This window comes from Podarcis liolepis (assembly GCF_965112155.1).
Source record: "Podarcis liolepis genome assembly, chromosome: 11".
NCBI lineage: Eukaryota > Metazoa > Chordata > Lepidosauria > Squamata > Lacertidae > Podarcis > Podarcis liolepis.
In genome coordinates this window covers 47424889-47450063 of record NC_139565.1, presented here as the reverse complement: position 1 = coordinate 47450063, position 25175 = coordinate 47424889, and the positions used below count along the sequence as shown (strand labels likewise).

Here is a 25175-nt window from a genome sequence, read left to right as displayed (position 1 = left end):
TCAAAGGAAAAAATGGGAGGGCAGTGTGCCAGCTCTCCAAGGCTCATTCTCAAATCTAAATTTCTCTATGGTTTTAAAGGTAAAGGTAAAGGGACCCCTGACCATTAGGTCCAGTCATGGCCGACTCTGGGGTTGCGCCACTCATCTTGCTTTATTGGCAGAGGGAGCTGGCGTACAGCTTCTGGGTCATGTGGCCAGCATGACTAAGAGCAGCACACAGAAACTTTGTTTACCTTCCTGTCAGAATGGTACCTATTTATCTACTTACACTTTGACATGCTTTTGAACTGCTAGGTTGGCAGGAGCAGGGACCGAGCAATGGGAGCTCACCCCGCGTGGGGATTCGAACCGCCAACCTTCTGATCGGCAAGTCCTAGGCTTACAGTGCCACCCACGTCCCTTCTATGGTTTTAGTATGATGTTAAAACACAAGCTGTTTTGTTACAGCAGGCTATAACTCAGAACTATGGTTATTTCCATATTTCCACAATGTGTTTCAACCATTTATTATACTTCTGAGTTTTCTGGGAAAGCAAGATTGAGCAGCTCACAATCAAAATCCCTGTGCGTCTCCTATCCAAGCGCTGATGAGCTTTCAACAATGCTAAGCAGAGTTAGAACTTATGAAAACAATATTTTCATTCCAGTCACTCTTCTCCCACTTACTCCAATTTAGATTAACTTCTTCAACAGTTTTCCAAAAATTAAGGGAATGGAAAAAAGAAGAGAGAAATAAAGAGTGTATTCTATTCAAACATGCAGATTATAAAAGAAATGGCTTTCCCCAAGCTTGGCTAACCTAAATAGATCCTAGCCAAGCCTGGAGAATGTTTTACAGTCAATAAATACTACATCTTTTTACAACTGCAAAACTGTTGAACGTGTTCCATCCACACTGCAGTAAACTAGAGGAGATTCAGATTTGATCAAAATATTGTTCTCATAAAGTAACTGCAAAGTGATCTCCTCCAAGGAGGTACATATATGTTCAAAAGATGTCAAGATCAGCTTGATAAGACTCTCACGTGTATCTGCTGTCTTTTTCATCATCCTATTGAATGATGGGACTTTCCTGGTTGTTTTGTTGATTTAAAACATTTTTATCCCAACTTTTCTGCCTCAACGTGGAAGCAGCTCAAGGCAGCTCAAAAGACTTAATCAAAGATACAAAAATTACAAACTAACTCACAAGATTAATCAAATATACAAAAATTACAAACTTTAAGAGATGTAGGAGAATACAATAAAATAAAACCAAAATACAAAAAGGGATCAAGGCAAGACACCAGCAAACAGAATAGGATCATTCCACCAGCAAAAAAGCCTGGTGGAACAAAAAGACTTAAATTTTGTCCAGAACATCAACAGGGAAGGAACCAAAAGGGTGGTTGATATCTAAAGATAAAGAGTAAGAGAAAAATTGTACAGGGTTGGAAGTGAACTAGGACTTACATCTACAGCAAGAGGAGTCCTTTCCATTAGTTGCTTCCAACCACCTGCAAAGATCAGTGGCGTAGCGTGGGGGGTGCAGGGGGGGGCCGGCCGCACCGGGCGCAACATCTGGGGGTTAGGATTAGGGGGCGCAAACCCATGGGTTAGGGGGCGCAAATCCATGGGTTAGGGGGCACAAATTACTTGCCTTGCCCCGGGTGCTGACAACCCACGCTACGCCACTGGCACAGATAAAAAGCCATCCTAGCATAATATGATGTGTGCCCACAAAAATAGTTTGAAGGCTGGCTGTTAGAGGTGTGTCAGGTAAAAACTAAATAGGCCACTTCTCTTCCTCTGAAATGAATAAATGAACAGTGAAATGAGAAGCTATTGAAAACTAAAAAGGAGCTATTATTCAACTTCAGGCAAGAACTGGAAGTTCACAATTTTTATTACTGCTAGGTGAAGCAGATGAGGAAAGGGGAAAGCGTAGAATAATACCAAACAATAAAGCTTTATAAGAGATTACTTCCATAAATAAATCAACTATGAGGTGCTTATGCCCAGTTCAGGACTTCCTCAAACTTCTCTTGAACTCTAGTCTCCTTCTGAATTTACTCTACTCCCTGGGCTTCCCAGTCACTGCCTCTTTCACAGACAAATATTTAGAATTATTGTGCATTGTGAACAATACATAGATATATCAGATTGGGGAACATTCAATCTCCTATCAGTAATTTATTTTCTTTTTTTTGTTGTGCATACATTTTTTTGCTGTTGTTCTGTTTTGATTTTTTACATGGGTATTATTTCTTTTCTTCCTTTCTCTGTGCACTTGCAACTATGTACTTTTTAATCTTTCAATAAAGCATGTATGCAAAAACTCTCTCTCTCTCTCTCTCTCTCTCTCTCTCTCTCTCTCTCTCTCACACACACACACACACACACACACACACACTTCTGGAGGGCCTCAGACTCCAGAGGCCTGAAGCCTGAAATTAAAGTAAGGGTGTTTTTTCTGGGACACTAACCCAACTCTCAAGCTTTAGAAGTAGGACAGGGTATCTCAGCTTGGCTCCTGAAACCAACCAGAAACGGAGTCATGAGAGGGAGGAGCTACTGCAGCCAGAAATTCCAGAACACTCCCTGCTTTCCCCCAGCTTCCAGGTTTAGCAGCACAGTACTATCATAACAATGCATTATATTTCATGTCATCCACTTCAGGCGGAAGCCTTGGGGAATGATGTATAGATAGTAAGCGATAGAACAATCAAAGCATTCAACAAACAGTCTGTAAGAAAGCTAAGCTGGCTCCACTTCAGTTCTGGCACAAACTTATAAAACTAAAAAGAAGAGGAAATTAAGAACAATAATGAGAAAGTGCTTTATACTGAGCCAAGTCTTTGGTCCTTCTTAACAGAAGCTCCAGAGTTCTAGACAGGGTTCCGGGCAACCCTACCTGGAGATGCCAAAGATTGAATGTGCATGCTCAACCACCAAGCTACATCCGTTTCCCTAGCACCATCAGTTTAAGGATAGGATGAAATTTTAAGTGTTGAAACTAAGGTTAAAATGAAGTTAAAAACCTGGCACTGAAACATGATCAAGGGTACCAGGTGAGCCTCTATAGGGAGAACAAGGGACACCTGCTTTCTGAATGCCGTCATGCTAAAACTTTGCTTCTGGGAAGAAAGTATTCCAGCTCTGCCTCATCCAGGAACCTCTCCTTTTCCTAGAACTCTCACTTTTCCTTTCTGCCTACTTTAGAAAAAAAGGGTGTGGCAAAGGTGTATAAATTGTGTGTTGTATGGAGGATGTGAAAGGGGTTTTCTCCCTGTATAATGGAGAACCAGTGAAGCTGAATGTTGGGAGATTCAGAAGAGACAAAAGGAAGTTCTTCAATGATACAAGACCTGTCTCTGCATGCCACCTCCAAGGCATATCCAAAGGGTGGTGATGAGAATCAGAGAAATGGAGAGTTGGAAGGGACCACATGAATCATCTTGTGCTACCCCCTACAATGCAGGGGGGGGGGTTGCCCAAGGTGGGGCTCAAACCCACAACCCTGAGATTAAGAGTCTCATCATCTACCAACTGAGCTATCCCACAGAATGGGCTTTCTCTGTAGTAGCTCCTAATTTATGGAATGCTCTACCCAAAGAGGCCCATGTCTTGTCATCATTTCAGAGCCAAGCAAAGGTGTTTTTGTTTTTCTGGACATTTGGGCAGCACCACTGTACATTGTAATAGGACCTGGGTGGCGCTGTGGGTTAAACCACAGAGCCTAGGGCTTGCAGATCAGAAGGTTGGCGGTTCGAATCCCCACAATGGGGTGAACTCCCATTGCTCGGTCCCTGCTCCTGCCAACCTAGCAGTTCGAAAGCACATCAAAGTACAAGTAGATAAATAGGTACCACTCCAGTGGGAAAGTAAACAGCGTTTCTGTGCACTGCTCTTAGTCATGCTGGCCACATGACCCGGAAGCTGTACGCCGGCTCCCTCGGCCAATAAAGCGAGATGAGCACCGCAACCCCAGAGTCGGCCACGACTGGACCTAATGGTCAGGGGTCCCTTTACCTTTACTAATGATACATTGTACTGCTAAATCTGTTTTGATTATGTTTTATGAAATATTATTGTGGGGTTTTGGTTTTTTTTCTTGCATTGTAAATTATTTCAGGACTTTCTTTTTTACTGTGAAGTGACATGTACATTTAATAAACCATGTTAAACTATGGCATTCACTGCCACAAGATACAGTCACCATTTTAAAGACAGCTTTAAAAAGGGGAGTGTGACAAATTTAAGGAGAATGAGGCACGGTGGCTCCAAGAGGCGCTATACTTCTGAATACCAGTTTACTGGGGATCACGGACAAAAGAGTGCTATTGCCCTGTTTATCGCTTCCTATGGCATCTGGTAGACCATGGTGGGATCCAGTAAGGCTCTCCCTCTGTTCCTCTGTTACTAACATAAATCAATAGCCATAAAAGCATGGTGGTAAAGAAACATGATTGATTTTGTCTAACTTAAACTCCACGCCTTCAAAACATGACAGCAGGTAAGCATAACTTTCAAGCTCTGGGAAGAAACTGAAAAAAAAATCCAACAATATATTAAGCCAGCAGCGATTTACCAGAAAGCATAGACCTATGCTTTCAGGAATCGCAGAATATCAAGAAATCAATTTAAATTACTGTAAATGGCTCTCGTTTCTACTAATAAAACTCTAAAAACCACTTTCAGCTAGAAGGATATTCCATGACCACAATGCCCCGTACACAATAAATTACTTAGAATTTAACACATGCACAAGTTGGGAGTTATCTGTATGGTACACTGACCATGCCAAGGTGCCTTAAAAGTAAGGGACCGACATATTTTTTGAAGTAGGCGTATTCCAAATTGGTATTAAAGTCAGCAAGTGCCCATCAAATTGACCCTATACTACATCTGCTTAAGCTAAGAAGCTCATCTGCCACACGTTCCTGTATGACTTGTTGTTCTGTAAGTACGCATTTGTGCTCTTTTCCACTGGTTTATCCAGTTACCCCTACTGGTGCAGAATCTGCAGCTGACCAGTAGTTACTTGGTGTTAAGGACTCGGCTATGTGTTCTGTAGAACCAGGTAAAAAGTAAATGACCCCTGGATGGTTAAATCCAGTCAAAGGCAACTATGGGGTTATGGCACTTATCTCGCTTTAAGTCTGAAAGAGCCGGCGTTTGTCCACAGACAGCTTTCCGGGTCATGTGACCAGCATGACTAAACCGCTTCTGGCGCAACAGAACACCATGACAGAAACCAGAGTGCATGGAAACGCCGTTTACCTTCCTGCCACAGTGGTACCTATTTATCTACTTGCACTGGTGTGCTTTCGAACTGCTAGGTTGGCAGGAGCTGGGACAACAGGAGCTCACTCCATCATGGGGATTCGAACCACCGACCTTCCAATCAGCAAGCCCAAGAGGCTCAGTGGTTTAGGCCACAGTAGTCATGCTGGCCACATGACCTGGACAGCTGGCTCTAGACAAACACCGGCTCCTTTGGCCTGAAAGCAAGATGAGCGCTGCAACCCCATAGTCGCCTTTGACTGGACTTAACCGTCCATGGGTCCTTTATCTTTACCTCTGTAGAACCTCTTTCCTGGGACTGCACTACTTTAGAATACAGGCTGAGCATCAGAACGGATGCTCTTACACACACACAAACTAGAACATCAAGCAAGGCATTATGTAGTTTACTCATTGCCTCCATAGGCTGCTTTTCAAAGTTTAAGAACTTCTGGTTTATTTTTATATTAAATACTCCCCTGTATACAATTTAACCATGCTATCTGTCCATTGAAATAATGAAGCAATGTAATCTGAGGAGAGTGTTGCTATGAGAGGCAGCAAAATGGTAATATGAACACCAGGTTAACGCACTAGGGATAAAACTGGGAGGAGGGCCACCTCAAGCTCCGCGCAGGAATGGTGGGATATAAATGCAAATGATACCTACTAGAATCATGCGTTATGATGCTATTATCACCCCATGGTTTCAATTTATCTCCTTCATGGAAGCAAGTCAAGCTTCTGAACATATTCCAGTAAAATACAGATGCATACATCACACACCCCACCTGTAATTTGCTTTCATAAACTTTACACATCCAAATTCTCTCTCAACAGTTAGTGAGATTTCCTTTGGTGTGTTTTTTTGCTCTTAAGTCTCCCATGAGCTCAGCTATAATAGACTGTGAAGTGTAATTAGTGAGTTTCCTTTTCCTTTTCCATCCAAATTCATGGCAGCGTTGCATTGTGCCCTATTCCTCCTCTTCATTGCCAGCATTTAACTTTACTTCAAGTGTGTGTGTGTGTGTGTGTGTGTGTGTACACATAAACGTTTTGAGCAAGCATTAATTGGAAATACTTTCGGTATAGAATTAAAGAACATACAGAATCATATTTAGGGTGAATACAAATGCAATACTTAAAAAGACACACCCACACCCGCATGCGAAGACAGGCTCTGAAGGATTGAGCAGATGACACCAACAGTGTGTGATGGCCTGGGACTCAGGCTCAGACTCGGAACCAGTCTGCACTGGATCCTTTGCCTCAGGCATCATCTGAACCAAGTCTGGGGCCTGACCCTGAAGAGTCCCGGTCTGCACAGGTGCCCCTGCAGCAAACACCAGATGGGCTAAGTCAGGGGCCTGAGCCCGCCCTGGCTCCAGATGTGGGGATTGCCTCATTGCCTCCAGCTGGGCCATCACTTACAGCTGCTCCACTACCGGTTTGGTCAGGGGAGATTGAGGCGGCCTCTGGGTCTAGTAACCCACCGATGTCTCCTGAGCTGCAGCGACTAGGGTCTGAGAGAAGGAGAGACCTGAGTACTCGCAGGAGGAGTGCTCGCCTTCGGGCAAAACAGGGAGGGGAGTTGCCGGGGGATCAGGACCCTCAATTACCCCGACAAAGATGAAAGGCTGTCGGACCCCGCCCCAGGTTGCGGGAACAACATTGCTGTATGCCAGATCCTGTACCTATCCTTGCCTGGTTTCCTGCCTTGTGTCCTGCCTTGGCCCCATCAGACTGACTCCCAGCAGAACCTTCAGATTCTGGACCAGACCTGGACCACATTTCTCAGATTACCCCGGGGGCCAGCACACAGGGAGTCCAATGCTCAAGAAGGCGGTGACTGCATGTGTTGTGGAGGGAAGTGAGGGGCAAATGGGGTTCATCCATCTACCTGGGAAAGAAGAAGAAGGAAAACTCTGATCCTAAACTTCTGCTGCCTTGCAGGACATTTTCGGGAAAAGAAAAAGCTAAGGAGTAAACCCACACAAGTCCAGAGTGGAGTCCCTAAGATGGTTGGATGGCGCCTCATACGCCTCCTTCTGACGTCTCCTGCAGCCAAGCTGGTACCAAACATACGGCTGTGCTTTGCTTTGGACCACAACCGTGCCCAGGCTTGTGCCTCAAGGAGGTCACTTTGGTGATGCTAATACAGTGGTTTGACTTCACCAATGGAAGTGTGTGCACTCCATTGTCTCTTGAGACAGACAAATGCCAATAACTTCAAAGAGAAGTCCCAACGGGTTCATTCCCCAGCATCACAATTTGAATGACAGACGAAGCTGCCTTAAGACCACCTCAGATCCATGGGTTGATGTAGCTCAGTATTGTCTATTGCACTGACAGGCAGCAGCCCTCCAGAGTTTCAGACAGGAATTTCTCCCAGCCGTACCTGGAGACACCGGGGTTTCGAACCTGGGGCGTTCTGCATGCAAGGCAGAGCTTCTACCACTGCACCTATGGCCCTTCCCCCAAAACAGGTCTTCTAGCAAATCCAATAATAATCAACTAACCTACCTCACACTGAGCTGTTGTGTGGATTAAATGGAAGGGGAAGGGGGGGGGAGAGAACCATGTGTGCGCAGTAAATAAATAAATAACCACCCATCTGTCCTGCTCCTCCATGCATCAGATGGAAAGGCTAGCCTACCTTCTTTTCTTTTTAAGAAAAAATAGTTTGTATGTGTGTTGAACAATCTTAAGCGATCCACCTGTAACTTACTGAAGAAAACCAGGAAAAAGTTACACAACAGCTTGCATTTTCCAGAACTTGACCCTGCAGGTGGTGTGGTATATTTGTACCAAATCAGAGGGCAATGAGTCCACAGAAGCAGCACTGGCTGGCAAGGGTTGCTATATAAGTTTCCTCATGGATGAAAAGATCTGTAGACTGTGACATGGCAAAAATATGGACCCTAAACGGGATTTAACTACAAACCACTTGATCGGCTAGGATTCCTGTTTGCCAGGCTTTGCCATTAATAGCACTAGGTGGCAATATTTTGACATCTCAGGTACACGTTAACTAAACTGATACTCAAAAACTTTAACCCCCTGAAGTGTTTTGGCATAACCTTCTCTTTGCTGACTAGCTGCCGTGCAAGGTGAATTCAACCTTGGGCCACACCAAGTCTAACAGGATTAAAGAGTTCGTTTCTGTAGCATGAAGGCCTGTAATTATTTTCTTCTTTGAAGCTGAATTTGATGTGGCGATTTTGCAAAAAGGAAAAAGGTGAAAGAAAGCAGGAATGTAACAGCCAGCTGGAAAAGAATGCAGGTTAACAAATGTAGTCTGGAGAAACCTAAGCCTTTGAGTTGCTTCCAAATAAATCAGGACTTGTCCATTGATTTCAGTGAGTCTGCTCACTGACTAAGTTAGGTATAACCGTTCATCATTACCTCCACATTTCAGAAGGCAGTACTATGCTATTAGTTTTATTCTAGCCAGTAATACACTAAAAGACTTCATTTATTTCTTCACTGTTGAAATAGCCAGTGTTGCTCAGGAAATCCGTGTGAAATATTATCTCACATATGGGACAACCAAACAAAAAGTGATATACCAGCTTTGTATTGTTGGTGATTTAAAAATAAAACAAGGGTAACTGTTCAAATCTAACTACTCAGGAAAATGTTTAAAACTGATGCAATTCTGAACTGTTATAATCGACATCAAAATAGGATTAAGAACATTACTGTCCAGTTGACTATAAACCTGATGCCAGTGGCCATATTTCAAGGTGTAGTGAATGATACAAATATGGAGATAAAAGGGCAAGAGTGGTAAAAAGGAACAGTCCTTCTAATGAAACCTCATTAGGTTCCCTAATAATTATTCCATTTATGAAAATATTTGAGTATTTTAGAGCATTCCGCCATTTATTTGAGAGGTTTTTCCTCTGAAATCTATCCTAAGGGGGCGTCTACACCAACTGTTTTTCTCAGAATACATATATAGTGCATTGCGGAGGCTGTTGGTGTAATCACAATCTTAAGAGCTGGTGGCAAGAAATGTCTGCATTCGCATAATCCAAAATCCCATCCTAGCAAACCGGGATATGCACAAACTGTGTGCACAAATGCAGGCCTTCACATGAGTGGCAATAGAAAAACTAGGAAGCCATAACTGGCCATAGTTCTTCATTCACATGTAACAGAAAACCATGATTAACAGCTTCAAAATAAGCCAGGATTCAGAAGCCACATGATGCACCCACCCTAATAGTTTATTTTTTATTTAAGCAGACTGCTCACGGTGATGGCAAATCTGAAAAAGGCCTAATTTTTGGAAATAATAAGGCACGGTATTAAGAAATGCATCAATAGTATACAGAGCTCCTCAACCATCTCACTGCTTCTAAATAACTTTTGCAAGACAGAGTCATTCAATCCAAAGCGTTCCTTTGCAATCTCTGCACGAGTCAGAAGGGGAAAAAAGTTAAGAACTACCGTTAACCTGCTGGCCCATCAGAAAAAGTTTCAAAAGTAACAGTCAAATTCTATCATGTTGTTAATGCTAAAATAAAAGTGAGTAAGCTTTTCAGAGTTTGCTTACCTTTCTGACCTTTTTTGTGGGCTCTAACAAATCCATTACCTTGTTACTTATTATTCAAAGTTGACATTCTGGGAGGATACATCAGTCTAAGGCTTGATTAAAATCTTTACCATAGAAAGTAAGAAAGAAACCAAGATGCAACAGTGGATACAGTCCCAAATGTATCTCACAAGTCTGAATCTGTAGGCGATCGATACCATGTAATACTAACACTTTAGATGTCATACAAAACTTTCAGGACATCAAGGCTGAATACACAAACAAGAAAACTTACAAGGGGCAGTTCTATGTGTACTTACCTAGAAGAAAGTCACGATGAACTCACAGCAGCTTAGTTCCAGGTAAAATGTATAAAATGGACCCAAGAAAGCTGCACAGATCTGAATATATTCACAAGCATTAGGTACAAATTCAGTACATATCACTAAGGTACTCAAAGTCCAGTTACATGAATCGGCACCTTCAACTGACTGTTTGTGTGCCTTATTCCAAGCCAGATATGCAGGGATGAAAAACGAGAGCGCTATGTCTATTAAGACAGACGCTTTACAAAATACACGGCACGGTTCAGTAAGATTAACATCGTTGGCTCGGTTGCCTTTTGAGCATCGGCCGGATTGAAAGCTTTGCTACAGAAGAAGAAAAACACCGTCCTTCATGGGAAGAGCGCTGCTTTCATAATCGGCAGAGCCACATTGCTACAGCAACCCTGTACTCCATGTACCCAAAAATTCTAGGCAGCAAAAATAACAAAGCACTGGAGGCCAAGGGAAAATATTCCCAGGCTCTCAAAATACTACAGTGCTCATTACATGCTACTCTGTATTTTCTGTAGCTTAGAGTTGCCTGCAGACCTCAGAAGGGTGGCTAAGCTTCTTTTCACCATAATTACCATGACCATTCTTAAAATGTACATACTGTATTTTATATAAATATATATGGTACACACAAATCCATTTTTGGCTTTATACCAACTCTAAAAATAATTCTTCTGAGTTTCCTGCATAGAATGCAGCTCATTTTAACGACCACTGTCTATAAGATTGGGCACATCCTCCAAAACAAATGGTTCTCTCCAAACCAGCACTGAGCATTTCCCTAGTTTCTGCCCCCCGGAAACCAACACCAGTGATCTTTCAACTCCATATTTAAGTAGGATCACCGAAGTTAATGAGGCCCATGTGTACACTGTCAAAAACAGCACTCCTGGCCGTGAAAACGTAAGAAAGTTGAAGCTCTGTGCTATAAAGTGCCCAATGTATGGATAGCCATGAAGCAAATAAACACGGCTCCTCCTGGCTTTTTGGGGTGGGGTGGGGAGACTTAACTCACCTTGCTGGGACTTATTTCTGAGTAGACATGACTATGATTGTACTGGAATTCTCTTGAAATTAAGAGGACAGGGTTGTTGCAGTCCTACAACATCCTCTCGACAGCAGGGAAAATGAAAGGACAACACACATACCCTAGTCCTGTTTTATTTACCATCTCACACATTTTGGAATCATTAACTAGTCGCCTTTGTCAGGCCTGCGGTATCATTGCAAACTGAGGGAGAAAGGCTTTTCTGGACTCCCACCTTGCTTACCAGCAGGCAGAGTAAAAATAAGTCATTCTCAGTTTTTTGCCTTGAAAGTTTGGAGAAGGAACAGGGAACCTGTGCCCCCCACTCTGATGTTGTTGGGACTCCCAAACCCTCTGGGTCAGGAACAATGGCAGCTGGAGTCCAGCAGCATTCAGGTTCTCCACTCGTGGTCCAGAGCAGGCTTCCTCAAACTTGGCCCTCCAGATGTTTTTGGGCTACAACTCCTGTGATCCCTAGCTAGCAGGACCAGTGGTCAGGGATGGTGGGAATTGTAGTACAAAACATCTGGAGGGCCGAGTTTGAGGAAGCCTGGTCCAGAGCATAGACCGACTGGTTAGGCAATGCAAGACCCCACCAGATCCCACCTCCAGCGTTCTTCTTCTTTAAAGAATTAAAACAAAAAATTCTTATTTAGATCAGTATAAGAGAGAGGAAGAAAACAGCAAGCTGCTTTAAGAGAAAGAAAACATGTCTAAGGAAGACCTAGTAACTTACAAAACCTCTTCAGCCAACAAAGTGGCATGAGTCACCCCAGGCAAGTTCTACGAAGCATTGATGGAAAATATTGAGAACATTGAAAGCTTAATCCTTTTATCTCAGAGGGTCGGAAATGACCATGTGTGAAGGAGGTCCACCAATCAGGGGAAGCCAGCTCTACTTGGAATCTCTCACCACTAGCATTCGCCAACAGCCCAATCAGGTGGGACAAGAGGTGCAAATGGCGCCAACTTCCTCTTGATGTGTGTGTGTAGGGGGAGAGACATCCCCAATGAGGAAGGAGGGGATGCTTTGAACATAACATGCACTCAGCATGGAGCACCAATAGGAACCCAAAGGTTCTCTGAAAAGGACAGAAATTGTGGGTGGGTGCTGCCTTCTTCTTACTGGACCTCATTCATTACAAAAAGCAATTGCAGGATAAGCAGATGTTCAAAGCACACATTTGATGGCTGGGTTCACTCTGAGCCACTTTATCTTTATGGCCTTACACTGTGCACAGATTAGCAACTTCCAAGAATAGGTCCTCAACCTTGCCAGATTCCTACTACCTCCAGAACTGTCAGATAAGAAAAGAAAAAAGAACACTTTCAAATAGCACAGGATGAGGAACTTATGGGCGGCCAGATGTTGATGGCTGCGCTGGCTGAGGCAGATGGGAGTTGTAGTTCATCTGAAGGGAGGGTGGGCAAAGGTTAGCTGCCTACTCACTCATTATTGGCCACCAGCTTGGGAAAGGGGGAGTACCGCTGTCTTATCTAAGTCCTCCTTAAATATGGAGCTGAAACAGACTCAAATTTTCATGAACACACTATCTGGACTTCGACAAGTCACTTCTCTGCAGTATGGAGATAAAATTACTACTGACCTGTCTTACAGGGCTATTGCAAGGATTACAAATGATACAAAGTGCTTTGAACACTTGCAAGAGCTGCTATATAAATGCCGAGGCCAATTCTCATCACCGAAAGTTGTCCTGAAACTATCGTAATTTTTTCTATGTGTTTATGGAATTCATGCTAGGGCCACCCCCCCCCAAAAAAACATTGTCCCTCTTTGTTTTTGCAGCAACATTCCCCCCCCCAATCAAAATGGTAAAGGGGAGGGAAATTTCAGAAAATTTTGAAGACTGTTACCTTAGTTTTAATTTTTCAAGACAATGTGCAAAAATGGGGGGGCAGGCAGGTGTGTGTGTGTGTGTGTGTGTGTGTGTGTGAGAGAGAGAGAGAGAGAGAGAGAGCACTCATGCACACAAACTTTGTAAACTTTAAAAAGCCTTACAAACTTTAAAACCATTGCCCCTCTCCTACTTTCTCTAAAAACTCCTGAAATTCTCCAAACATTCTCCTGCACCCCTCAGTCTTTGGGGTGCTCTCTTTCCCCCTGTCCTCCTCCTAATTTCTAAATAGGCTGATATTTCTGGTCCAACTCTGTCTCTCATTATCACCCGGCTTCAATTCCTTCCATCAGATATTTGCCTGCTTCAAGAGTTTGATTTGTTTAGACAAGCAGTTAAGCCTTTCCTACTCAAGCAGACATTTGGCCTTTCCTAAACTCTGGAGTGTTTCTCTGGTTTTTGGAATTTCCCTGCAAATGTTTGCTTTTAGATCACATTGTTTCCTTTAAAATCTTAATTTTCTTGGAGGGTTACATTTTACATTAGTTTCTGGTCATTTGGCCCTTTGATAATCAGTAGAAACAGAAAAGAGAGCTTTATACATTTCTAAACAAAAACAATAAAGACTAACAAATTGAGTTCGGCAGTCTAGTAGCTCATCTGATGCAAAAGAAAACAGCAACATACAATCCAGTTGGACAAAAACTAATTTGCGCAATTCTCGTTAGGTTTTCTAAACAAATTATTCCACCATTCATTTTTACAGTACAAGTAGCAATTTGAACGAATGAAAACGAAACAAATTCATTCTTAACCGCTTTGCACGGCAGGCATTGTTTTGCGTTTTAGAAATAGGCTAGAATGGTCACAGAAAGTTCACAGAAAGGTCATGTAAAGGGTGGAGAGGAAAAAGAAGAGATACGTGAAACTGACAGAACAGACGTCTCTAATTTAGTTTAGGTCGGGGTGACCAAACTTCGAGGGCCCAGTGGCCCTTCTGCAAACAAGAGAAACTGCTGTAGGCAGAGCACACAAACCGCATCCCAATGCTATTGGCTACAGCAGATGGCTTTTTTCAAGCCTCATTTCAGCATGGGGGGGGGGCACCACAAAATGCCACTTCAAGCCCTATGTCATTAAATGCCCTTCACTTTGCCATACACAGAACGGCAACCATCAGTTGCTTCACACATTTTGCGCAGGCGTTTTCTGGCCCATAGGATCATTCAAGACCCTGTTTTATGTATCAGAATCCCCCAAATTCTTATTCTATATGCTTTTAACATTGCTGTCTCATTGGCTTTGGGCTGCATTTTTAACTACATTGTATGTGTGTTTTTAAATACAGTACACTGTTGAGTGGTTTATATAAATGCTTTTAAAAAAACAAAATTTGATTTATTTACATAATTAAGGCCACCATGTTGACAACCCCTGGTTTAGACAGCTGTTAGGCTGCATTTGTGCCCTATAAAATTGCGACCTCTGGTCCAATCCATCTGAGATTTAGGAAGTCTGATGTTCAGGGGTGAATCTGATTGGACTGAACATACCAGAGTTAGCCGCAGCAGAAGGATGGCCAAATCTTTCACTGAAATCAACAAGAAAACAAAGTGATATTTGCACTCCCTCATTAATTCCCATAAAACCACATAAAATAGTGGTGCTGGCTGCCACCCAGTTCACCGAATATACTTCTTTAAGATTTATACCAGAAGATTAGAAGATCTAAGTGAAGTGACTGAACATACATTTTGCATGCAGAAGATTCTAACCAGGAAGGGCTAGGAAGACTTGTCCGAGACCCCAATCAGTGTAGACATGTACTGAGCTAGATGGACCAATAATCTGCCTAAAGCAGAGTCCTCTCTTCCTCAGATTCAAGTATACACATGGTTAGAAAACAGACTTGGCTTCTGCTACAACCATTACATGTGCTGCATGTCATTAACATTTCTACTGCAGCCAGTGGCGTAGCGTGGGGGGTGCAGGGGGCGCCGGCCGCACCGGGCGCAACATCTGGGGGGAGCGCGCTCGCAGCTCTCTGCCCCTACTAAAATCCACGGGTTAGGGGGCGCAAATTACTTGCCTTGCCCCGGGTGCTGACAACCCACACTACGCCACTGACTGCAGCAGTCTCCACTGAGAAGTATCACTGAATTTGGTTCACAGAGGTCTGCCTAATGTGCAGACGTATGGTATTAAAAATGTCTGGAGGAATGCATCATGACAGACAAAGGTGCCAAAGAACTTCATAAATTCGAAGGAGAAAATGTTCAATCTGCATATGCTCTTGGAAAAATATGCTCCCCAAACACCAACATTTCTGTTGCACCCATTGCTTTTACCAGTGCACTGGAGTTTTCAGTTACACGTTTAAGAAGCTGAGAAAAATGACTAAACTTTGATTCCATCATCATACATTTTTATAAACAGCCTCATTGCTAAACCCATGTCAGCCTAACCCAAACGGTGTTTCTCTCCAGACACAGAGGCAACTGAACCAGAAAGGGAATGTGGCAACATGGCAAGGTGAGGAAGATGATCACAATTAAGACCCTTGCAACTAGACAACTAGAATGTTGCATCTCCCCGAGAAAGTCATAGAATCAGAATGTAGATATGGAAGGGACAACAGGGGGTGGGGGGTTATCTAGTCCAACTCCCTGCAATGCAGGAATTTTCTGCACAATTTCATATGGGAAGGAATATTCAATACGGAATTGGGACACAAAGAAAGTTTTATTCCTTTTCCTCTCTTCTCCCGTACAAGAGGCATTTAATTTCCGAAGTTAATTTCTGCTGTTGCAGGGTAACAATATGAGGCTTCTGACCCTATTTGGTTGCTTACATTGCCAAGGATGAAAATACAGATTTCTATTTAATCAAGAGGTTTTCTTTTCCTGCAGTAACTGAGAGAAGTATACATACTTCTGACACCGGGACCCAAGGTCACCCAAAAAGGCTCAAGGCACAGAAAAAAAACCTGAATCAAATCCATACCTAACATTCTATCCATTTCAACAGCACAGCAAGCTTCCCTGGAAAAAGTACTAAGCTCCTAGGCAAATTTCAGCACTATATTTAGAGAGCCACGGCTTAATGCAGGGACAAAGCCGGCATCCAAACCGATACACAGCCAGAATCATGTTTCACTTGTTTGCATAGAAACATCTCCAGTCACTATACAGTTACACTATTTTATAACGTTCCTTTCTTTCTCTCTTTTTTTCCCACAATCCAGACGCGGAGCATCCCAGAACCAAAGAATCGACACAGGGTTCGAAGAGAACGAGAACAATTTCATTTCGGACACAATTCTAAGTGCTAGCTGTCACCTCCAAAGCTCTAAAGTTGTGGCCCTCCAGATGTTACAGGTGAACTACAACTCCCCATCACTCCTTACCACTGGTCAAACACTTTGGGAATGGTGAGAGTTGGAGGCCAGGGGTTCCCCATCCCCACCTTCAATTTGCTGAGTTTTCTCAGGAATCACCTAATCCTGCATGAATCAGCCTGGAAATTCCACTCAGCTTCTGGAAGTCCTTCTTCCAGCTCCAGAACTGGCATGAATGGATGCTTTAGTTGAGTTGCTGCTACAATTGACTTTAAACAGATATTAACAACCAAGGCTATTTTCATAAGAAGGATCTCATTGTCTACATTTCCTTCCTCCTAAATTCAAATCTAATACACATTTGTTGGCCAAAAGTGCATACGGTTTCAAAGCCCTTCACTTCTTCAATACCCTACTCTGAACTCTAAACATTCAATACAAGTTCTTAAGGGTTTTCTGTTCCATTTTGTCACAGGCGAGAGGAAAGGCGGGGGAACCTTCCAGAAATTCAAAACACCTCTGCAGTTCCATGGCAATTGCTCACACCTCTACACTAGTATTTTGAGCCAAATAAACCTTGTTGTATTTATCTAAGCAAGACGTAATCAGGGAAAAAAGAAAAGGCTGCATGAGTAATCGTTCTGAATTTCATCTGCAATCAAAACATATCCACAAATATTTCAACTTAAGGTGTCTTCTGTATTCAGAGAGGGAGAAACTCCCCACAGTAAGCCCACACAGATCATGAAATGACCACACGACCAGCTAAATCATTTCCCCTTTCAACGGCCTCTTCTCACATGCAAACCTCAATTTGGTTTCACATTTGCTTATTACATGCATACATATCCTGCCTTTCACCCATACAACTCAGGCAGCAGAGACCCAAACATGCTCTGATTCAGCAAACCTGTTGCATCATGTACCTTCAGGTATGTGTTAGTACAACGGATGAGGGCTGATCAACATAAGCTCAATCCAGACAAGGTGGGAGATCCTGTTGCTGGGTGGTTCATCTCACCAGCTTAGTGACAGTCAATGGAAACGGGAAGGTCTCCAAATTTTGGGAAACAATTTGTTCTGGTTTTTCTTCCAGACCTTCACATCTGTAATGGTCATCCCAGCACTGGAGAGGGTTGCAGGCCCCCTGAAGAAAGACATTCCCAGTCTGGGGGTGCTCTGCTCATTGATCTACCTTTATCACTGGAGGTGCAAGTTACTGCCATAGACTAGACCATTTCCTACCTGGTTATGATGGCATTCCAGCTTCCGCTGATACACCAACCAAGGGCATCCCCAATTGGTTGGCCTCATTATCCAGATTAGACTGCTGCAATTCATTACACATGGGGCTGCCTTCACAGATGGCCTGGAAGCTTCAATCAATGCAAAATGCAGCTGCTAGGATCTTAAATGGAACTACATGTTACAATTGCATTACACCTGGGTTTTGCCAGCTGTACTGGCTCCCAGTAAGATATCCACACTCAACTGAAAGTGCTGTTTTGACATTTAAAGTTCTTCATGGCTTGCAACGAGGGCACCTAAAGGTCTCTCTTTCTCCACACGGGCCTGCTCATATACTAAGGTCTATCTTCAGGTGCCCCTCCATCTAAGATATGATTACAGGGTCCACTTTGTAATGGCATCTCCAGGAGGTTTCCCTGGCTGCCTACCTTAATGCAATTTCAGTACTTAGCAAACCCTTCTAACCTCTGTGCATTGCCATAATGCTGTTCCCTGCTTTGTTTTTAAACCCTTTCAACTGCCACCCCTGATACTGTGTATTTAATGTTGCTTAATGTTCTTGTTTTAAAATGGCAATTGAACCAAATTGCCCGGGGAATGCACTGGAAGGCGAAGTACAAACGAAATAAAGTGCAAATACACAACTTATGCCAGCGAGACTACACGTTCGGTTCTCCTTTCATGAACGTTATTTACATGTGCTCAGTATGCTTTTTTTTACAGCCTGATCCTACACATGCTTACTTTAAGAGTAAGCCCATTTGAGGGGAAGGATCCCAGAATTTCCCTACAAACTTTATTGCTGCCTAGTGCCATTTTAAAAAAACAACATTCCCCATCAATTAACCTTATTAAAAATTAGCAAAAAGGAGAGAAGCTTTTCACAAAGTACTCAGTGCAGGGGCACAGGGGTTTGATGGAAAGTAATATCTTTTGAGGGAGCTTGCAAGTCTCATTTCTTTCACTCAACAAGCCAGTGGTCTAAATTCAGTGGTCTAAATTCTGTAGGCTTCTCAGGGGCCCTGCGCTTCCTGAAAAGTTCATGAAGTCCCATGGGGGCTGGGCTTTCCTGTAGGTGTGGGAACGTGGGGGAGCTACATTTCATGTACTTGGCAGCCTGCTGTTGCTGCTTTTAAGTTAAGACTTTATTCAAAAAGAAACCACTATGGAAAAGGTACCGCATTTTTCGCCCTATAACACGCACCCGACCATAACACGCACGTAGTTTTTAGAGGAGGAAAATCCACCCGTAGGCATTCCCTCCATAACACGCACAGACATTTCCCCTTACTTTCTAGGAGGAAAAAAGTGAGTGTTATGGTGCAAAAAATACGGTATATAAAACAACTTGCTTTAAATAGAAAATCAGCTCACCCACTGCTCTCAGGCACTCTGTACCAACTGTACAGACACTCTGTACCAACTTCCCCCAGGTTTCCAGGCTTCAGTTAAAGCCCAGGGGAAGAGTCCCATGGGGCTTTATCAGGTAAGAATTCTGCAGCCTTCCCAGGGGACCATGCTTCCTGAAAGGCACATGAACTCTGAAGCTAGGGAGGCTATGGAGCACCGGAGAAGCCTTTTCTAGAAAGAAAACATGTACCACCTGCAGCCCTCTCACAATATAAGGTCTGCTCAAGACTGTACACACAGTATGCAAAGTTCAAAACTGCCCCGAGAAGACAGTTTGGCAAATCTGCCAATTTCTCATTCCCTCACTTTTAAGTTCAGTTCTCTGCAGTTCCATTAACCGTTTTCAATTTTTTTGTTTAGGTCCTCATGGAAATCCATCAGCATTTTAGTGCTACTGTCCTTTGCTATTAACGGATGGGTACAACTTTGCTAGATATACCCATTTCCGCAGAGCAAAGCAAATGCATGTTTGCAATTTCATTTAATATCTCCATTTTTACACCCATTACTCGGCTGGGGAGCTGCACTGCAGAATTCAGAAAAGTGTCGATTTTCGAAGGATGCCTTTGGGTTTCAGTTCGCCTATTGTTTTGAAAAGTGAGAATTAGGTTGGTTTGCCTTTAAATGCAAAGTGAATTGAATCCCCCCCCCCAATTTCTAGAAAACCCCAACACCTCTTTTGCAGGGGTGGAATTGGGATGCCTTTTGGGGGCACAGGGCTTAACTGCCTTTTTCTCTTACCTGAAACCCTTCCTGGGCAATTAAAACAAACTGGTTCACTGAAATGTCCAAAAATTGCTTTCAAGCAACTCTGTTGGAGCCAGATACTCCTGGCAATGACCTTGGATTACTTTCACTGGATGTTCTGCCAATACCACCTCCAGATGATCTCTCCAGAGAGGAAAAGAAATAGCTCTGAGTCACTCTTTGCCCTCTCACTCTCTCCAATGTATCACAGGCCATCTGCAATCCGCAACCGTGATAACTCAAAATCCAATATTCCCAAAGGCTTAACTTGGGAAAGAAAGGAAAAAAAGATGGGGGGGGACACCAGGCAAGGGTCTTCAGCAGCCTTTTCCAACTTTGTGTCCCCATATTTTTTAGGACTACAACTTTCATCAACCCTAGCTAGCAGCACCAGTGGTTAGGGATGGTGGGTCCCCAGTTGTCGTTGGACTACAATTCCTATCATATCAAAATAGCAGGTTAGGGATTGATGGGAGTTGTAGTCCAGCAATATCTGGGGACCCAAGGTTGTGAAAGGCTGGTCTACAGGTACAGACAAGAGAGAACACAAATATCTTTCTCTGCATTCGCTGCCATTACACTGAAAACAACTAATCAGAACCGAAACCAACATACTATACTCGCAAACTGAAGTGTTGATTTACTATCCCACGGTCCTAAGCGCTTTTTGAATAAATACAAATTTAAAAGCAACTCTCAGTGGGATCGAGGGTGCTTAGGGAACCGCCGATTGGCGGATCCCGGAATTCAAACGGAGAAATCGATTATCCAGCTGCGACTGTCAATTCTAGACCGCGTCTCTGAGCAGCGTCTCGACTTTTAGGAGAGCCCAGCTTAGACTGGGTCGTCTCTCCGGCTTTGATCCAACAGCTGGGGTGGGCGGAAAATGGGAATCGGTTTCCCTTCTGGGAAAATAATCACAGCTGGGGGCGGGGAAAGGGGGGGGAGAGAAGTCGCTGTTCAGAAAAAAGGGCAAAAAGAGGCAAAAAGGTCTCAGCTGTGAGCAAGCAACTTTGGGAATAGCGTCACAAATAGGGAGAGATGTTGGGAGGGGGGGTGCAATGAAAGAGAGAGATGTGGGGAGGGGGGAGTGTCAAGCTGCGTCTCTAAGCATTCCTCCCGTCCCAGAAGTGGAATCCGAATCAATGGAAGTCGCTGCCCAATAATTTCGGACCGAAGTGTCCTTCCCCACGAACCCAGGTCTCACCAAGCTTCCCTGGACGCAAATCCCATAGGAGTCCTGGGCACTTACTCCCGAGTAAGCCGCTTCAGAACCGAAAGCTGTGCCAGCGCCGGCGAGACCGGGATCTCCCTGCCATTCCCACGGCTTTCCAAGCCCGACACCCTCTTTGAAACACACCCGCCCACCCCAAAGAACTCCCCCGGTTGCGCCCCTCACCTTCTCACGCCGCCTCTCCTCCGCCCCGCCGGCGCGCTTCTCCATAACCCGCGGTGCCAGGCGTGCTGGGCCGGGCCGGCCCCACCTCCGCTGGGCTCGGCTCCTGCGCAGCCCCAACAGGAAGCCGGAGACTGGCGGGGAGGCAGCGGGAGCAGCCCGGCGCCCTCCGAGAGGGATGGGCGCGCGGGGACCGAGGAGACGGTCTGTGCGCTTTGGCGCCGGGCCTCGTGCGCCCTGGAGCTGGGGAGCCTTTTTGGAGAGGTGGCGACGGCGGATGGGTCCGAGCGAGAGGCTCCGAGGCCTGGCAGGCGGCGAGCGCAGTTCAGAAGAGCAGCAGCAGCAGCCTATGGAAAAGGTTCGGCTTGTGGCTCCAGCGGCGGGAGGAGGAGCTGGAGAGGGACAAGCAACAAGCGCCTTCTGTGCGGCTGTCTGCGAGCTGCCAAGTGTCGCGCTGCCCCTGGCCGCCCCTTGATCCCAGTGGTGGGGCCTTCAGGGGCAGGACTTGGAGGGCAGGACCAGTCCAGGGGTCCGCTCAGCAGAAGGCACAGTAGGACCCCCAAACTCAACTGGGCACATTTTGAAGTACAACTAAAGGCTTCCCCTCCTCCGCTGTCAGACCAAGCAGTGCAAAGTCTAAAATTACCACTTAAGCTGCGCCACTGTGGGATAACGCCACAGGGCTAACTAATCCCGTATTTCATATCGGATCATCTTTTTCCGCCGGAGCGCCCACGTGTCTGGATACCTAGGCACGGGCGGCAAGAAAAGCTGCGTTCTTATCATGAGTTGTATTGAGAGTAAGACTCCTTGCATTTATTTTCTGGACTTCTGAGTAAAACTAAAAAAACCCTTTGTGATCATAATGCACGTGCGTGTGAAAAGCACATAATGCCTTACAGTGAACTGGAAACATCATACAATACCTTCCACATTCAGGTGGTGCCCTGCAGTTAAACAGGCAAATTAGATAGGTCTCTGCCCTCAAGGAGTCTACTGGCTAAAATAAGGGACAAAGGAGGAATCAATGTGCTGAAATGCTTTTACATGTACTTAAAAAGTTTCACTGCAACTTTCCAGAGCAGTTACGTTCAATAGGTCTTGCTCCCAGTTACAGTAACTGTGCATACACAGTAACAGGTTTAAGCTCTGCTGAACTGAATGGGTGTTACAAGCAAGCATGGAGATTGCTCCCCCAGCTTTATCCCTTCACACTTTTGTCCCATGATATCTAACTATTTTGTGGCATTTTGGTGGTCCAAATAAAGGTACTGCCTGACTGTGGATTTTCTCCCTTCTGGACTGGCATGCCTTCTTTTGCATTTGTACATTTTCTTCATTTAGGGGGAAGTAGATAATCACAACAGGGACGCAGGTGGCGCTGTGCATTAAACCACAGAGCCTAGGACTTGCCGATCAGAAGGTCAGCGGTTCGAATCCCCGCGATAGGGTGAGCTCCCATTGTTCAGTCCCTGTTCCTGCCAACCTAGCAGTTTGAAAGCACGTCAAAGTGCAAGTAGATAAATAGGTACCGCTCAAGCGGGAAGGTAAATGGCATTTCCGTGCGCTGCTCTGGTTCGCCAGAAGCTGCTTAGTCATGCTGGCCACATGACCCGGAAGCTGTATGCCGGCTCCCTCGGCCAATAAAGTGAGATGAGCACCGCAACACCAGAGTCGGTCACAACTGGACCTAATGGTCAGGGGTCCCTTTACCTTTACCTTTAGATAATCGCAACACAGATCCACAGTTGGAACTTGGAGAAACTTCTTGCTCCATACTGAAATCTCTTGGCCTAGTTAGTTACTCAGAAGTAAGCTCCACCAGTTCAATGGGACTTAATCCTGGGTATGTGAGTGTGACCACCAGTGGAGAGTCAGTGTTGCAAAGTAGCTGAACAGCAGAATATGGGAGGTCTTTAGTTCAAAGGGGTTAACCAGGAACTCCATAGGCAAATTCCTGAGCAAGTGATTCTGCTCCCAGGCTTTGCACTGCAAATATGGGGGGTGATCATAAGAGTGGCCTGACCTGCTGGGTTGTTGTAAATATTGCTGGGATAAGGTACATCAAGCATGGGAAGGGTTGTAGCTCATTAGCTGAGCACAAGCTTTGCATGTCACAGATCTGCAGGTTCGGTTCCCAAAGCAGTCTAACGAAAACAACTGCCAGCCAGTGTCATGTAACACTGAGCTAGATGGATCCATGGTCTGACTTGAGGAAAGACAGCTTCCCATGGGGCTTTCTTGCAGGAGAGTAAGGGATACAGCTCAGTGGTAGGGCACATGCACTGTATGCAGAAGGTAAGGTAAAGGTAAAGGGAACCCCCACCCTTAGGTCCAGTCGTGACCGACTCTGGGGTTGCGGTGCTCATCTCGCTTTACTGGCCAAGGGAGCCGGTGTTTGTCTGCTTCCGCAGACAGTTTTTCCGAGTCATGTGGCCAGCATGACTAAGCCACTTCTGGCGAACCAGAGCAGCACACGGAAACGCTGTTTACCTTCCCGCCGGAGCGGTACCTATTTATCTACTTGCACTTTGACGTGCTTTCAAACTGCTAGGTTAGCAGGAGCAGGGACCGAGCAACGGGAGCTCACCCTGTCGCGGGGATTCGAACCACCGACCTTCTGATCGGCAAGTCCTAGGCTCTGTGGTTTAACCCACAGCGCCACCCGCATGCAGAAGGTACCGGGTTCAATTTCTGGCATCTCCGGACAGGGCTGGGAAAGTCTTCCCTCTCTGAGAAACCCTAGATAATCGTTGCTGATGTTAGATGGATCAATGTCTAAGGCCTCCTTCAGGCTGCCACTATTTTGTGGAAATGATTCAATCACATATCAAAACTGTAGGTTTGGGGCAATTAAAATATATTACAGCTCTGCGTCGTCCAAGCACAACACGACCGCTTTTTTAATACTTTCTGTGGTTTGGGAAAGCAATGGAGAGAGCACTGAAAGTGGGATGAATGAATGACTAATGCGAAGATGAGCAAATACTACCCCCTCCGCAGACCAGGATGGCTGCTCATTGTCATCCAAGAGCCCCATAAAGAAATCAGGAGAAATGCTCAATAAAGATTGGGTGTAATCTAAGCTCCACATAAACCTCGAACAAGCAAATCAGGATGTATTCTCAATAAACAGCTCATCCAGAGGGGCCCCTAAGCAGCTTCATATATTCCTGTTAGGAATACTTGAAATGTGCTATTTACGTTATGTTGGAATCCCTAATATATATTTTTTTAAAAAAAGAAAGAAATGTGCTATTTAAATGTGCTCTGTGTTTTTCTTAGAGCTGAAATGTTCAGTCAGTCAGTCAGTTAGCTTAATCAATTAAAGCAGGAGTAAGCTCTGTTGAACACAGTAGGGTTTACTTCCTAGTAAATATGCACAGGAGAGCACTGTTGGTCATGGGGGGGGGGTGCCCTGGTTAATCAGGCAGTGGATTTTTTAAAAATAAGAAATATAATTTTAATACATGACCTAATCAAAACTGCACATGGTGGGACCCATCTTATAGCCTGCAATGGCACATGTTTGCATTAGCTAAGAACAATAGAAATATTTTTGAGAAATAAGATTTTAACCAGGTGAAATTTTATATATTCAATCCATTAAACCTCTTATGATGAATTGATTAAAACGTATTTACTCGGTTGCAGCCCTTTCTTCTTATTTTTGAACTTTCATAGGTGGAAGAAAATTAAACAGGACCTGAAACTTTAAAATCAAATCCCCACGCAGCTGATCACTGGGTGACCATGAGCCAGCTACTATCTATCACTCGTCTTACCTAATCTGCCTCACAGGGTCGTTTTTAAAGATAAAAATGGAGAAGGGTGTGGGGAGAACCATATATGTTGCCTTGAGCTCCTTGGAAGATAGGTGGGATAGAACTGTAATAAGTACAATAAAACCCTCAGACTGTGACTGAATTAGCCAAGGGTAAATAGATTTGCCCTCTGATAGAAGTGTCCCTTCTCAGTGTATCAGAAGTCTGGTTTGCAACACACATTGCT

The 25175-nt window shown here is 44.4% G+C and overlaps 1 protein-coding gene across 13 annotated transcripts in view; it reads right to left on the bottom strand.

The window, feature by feature from the left end:
- LIFR (LIF receptor subunit alpha) overlaps window positions 1–25175 on the bottom strand; it is a 94610-nt gene that overhangs the window by 65539 nt on the left and 3896 nt on the right. For 3 of the 13 annotated variants that reach the window (XR_014517231.1, XR_014517232.1, XR_014517233.1), the window contains exon 1: window positions 21168–21595. The exons of 2 other annotated variants lie outside the window; for them this stretch is intronic. The gene's annotated coding sequence lies outside the window, so the exon portion shown is untranslated. Of the gene's footprint in view, window positions 1–10125; window positions 10552–20975; window positions 20996–21020; window positions 21115–21167; window positions 21620–25175 lie in introns of those variants that run through there. 8 more of the 13 variants (XR_014517230.1, XM_083465772.1, XR_014517229.1 and 5 more) reach the window with 7 other exon arrangements.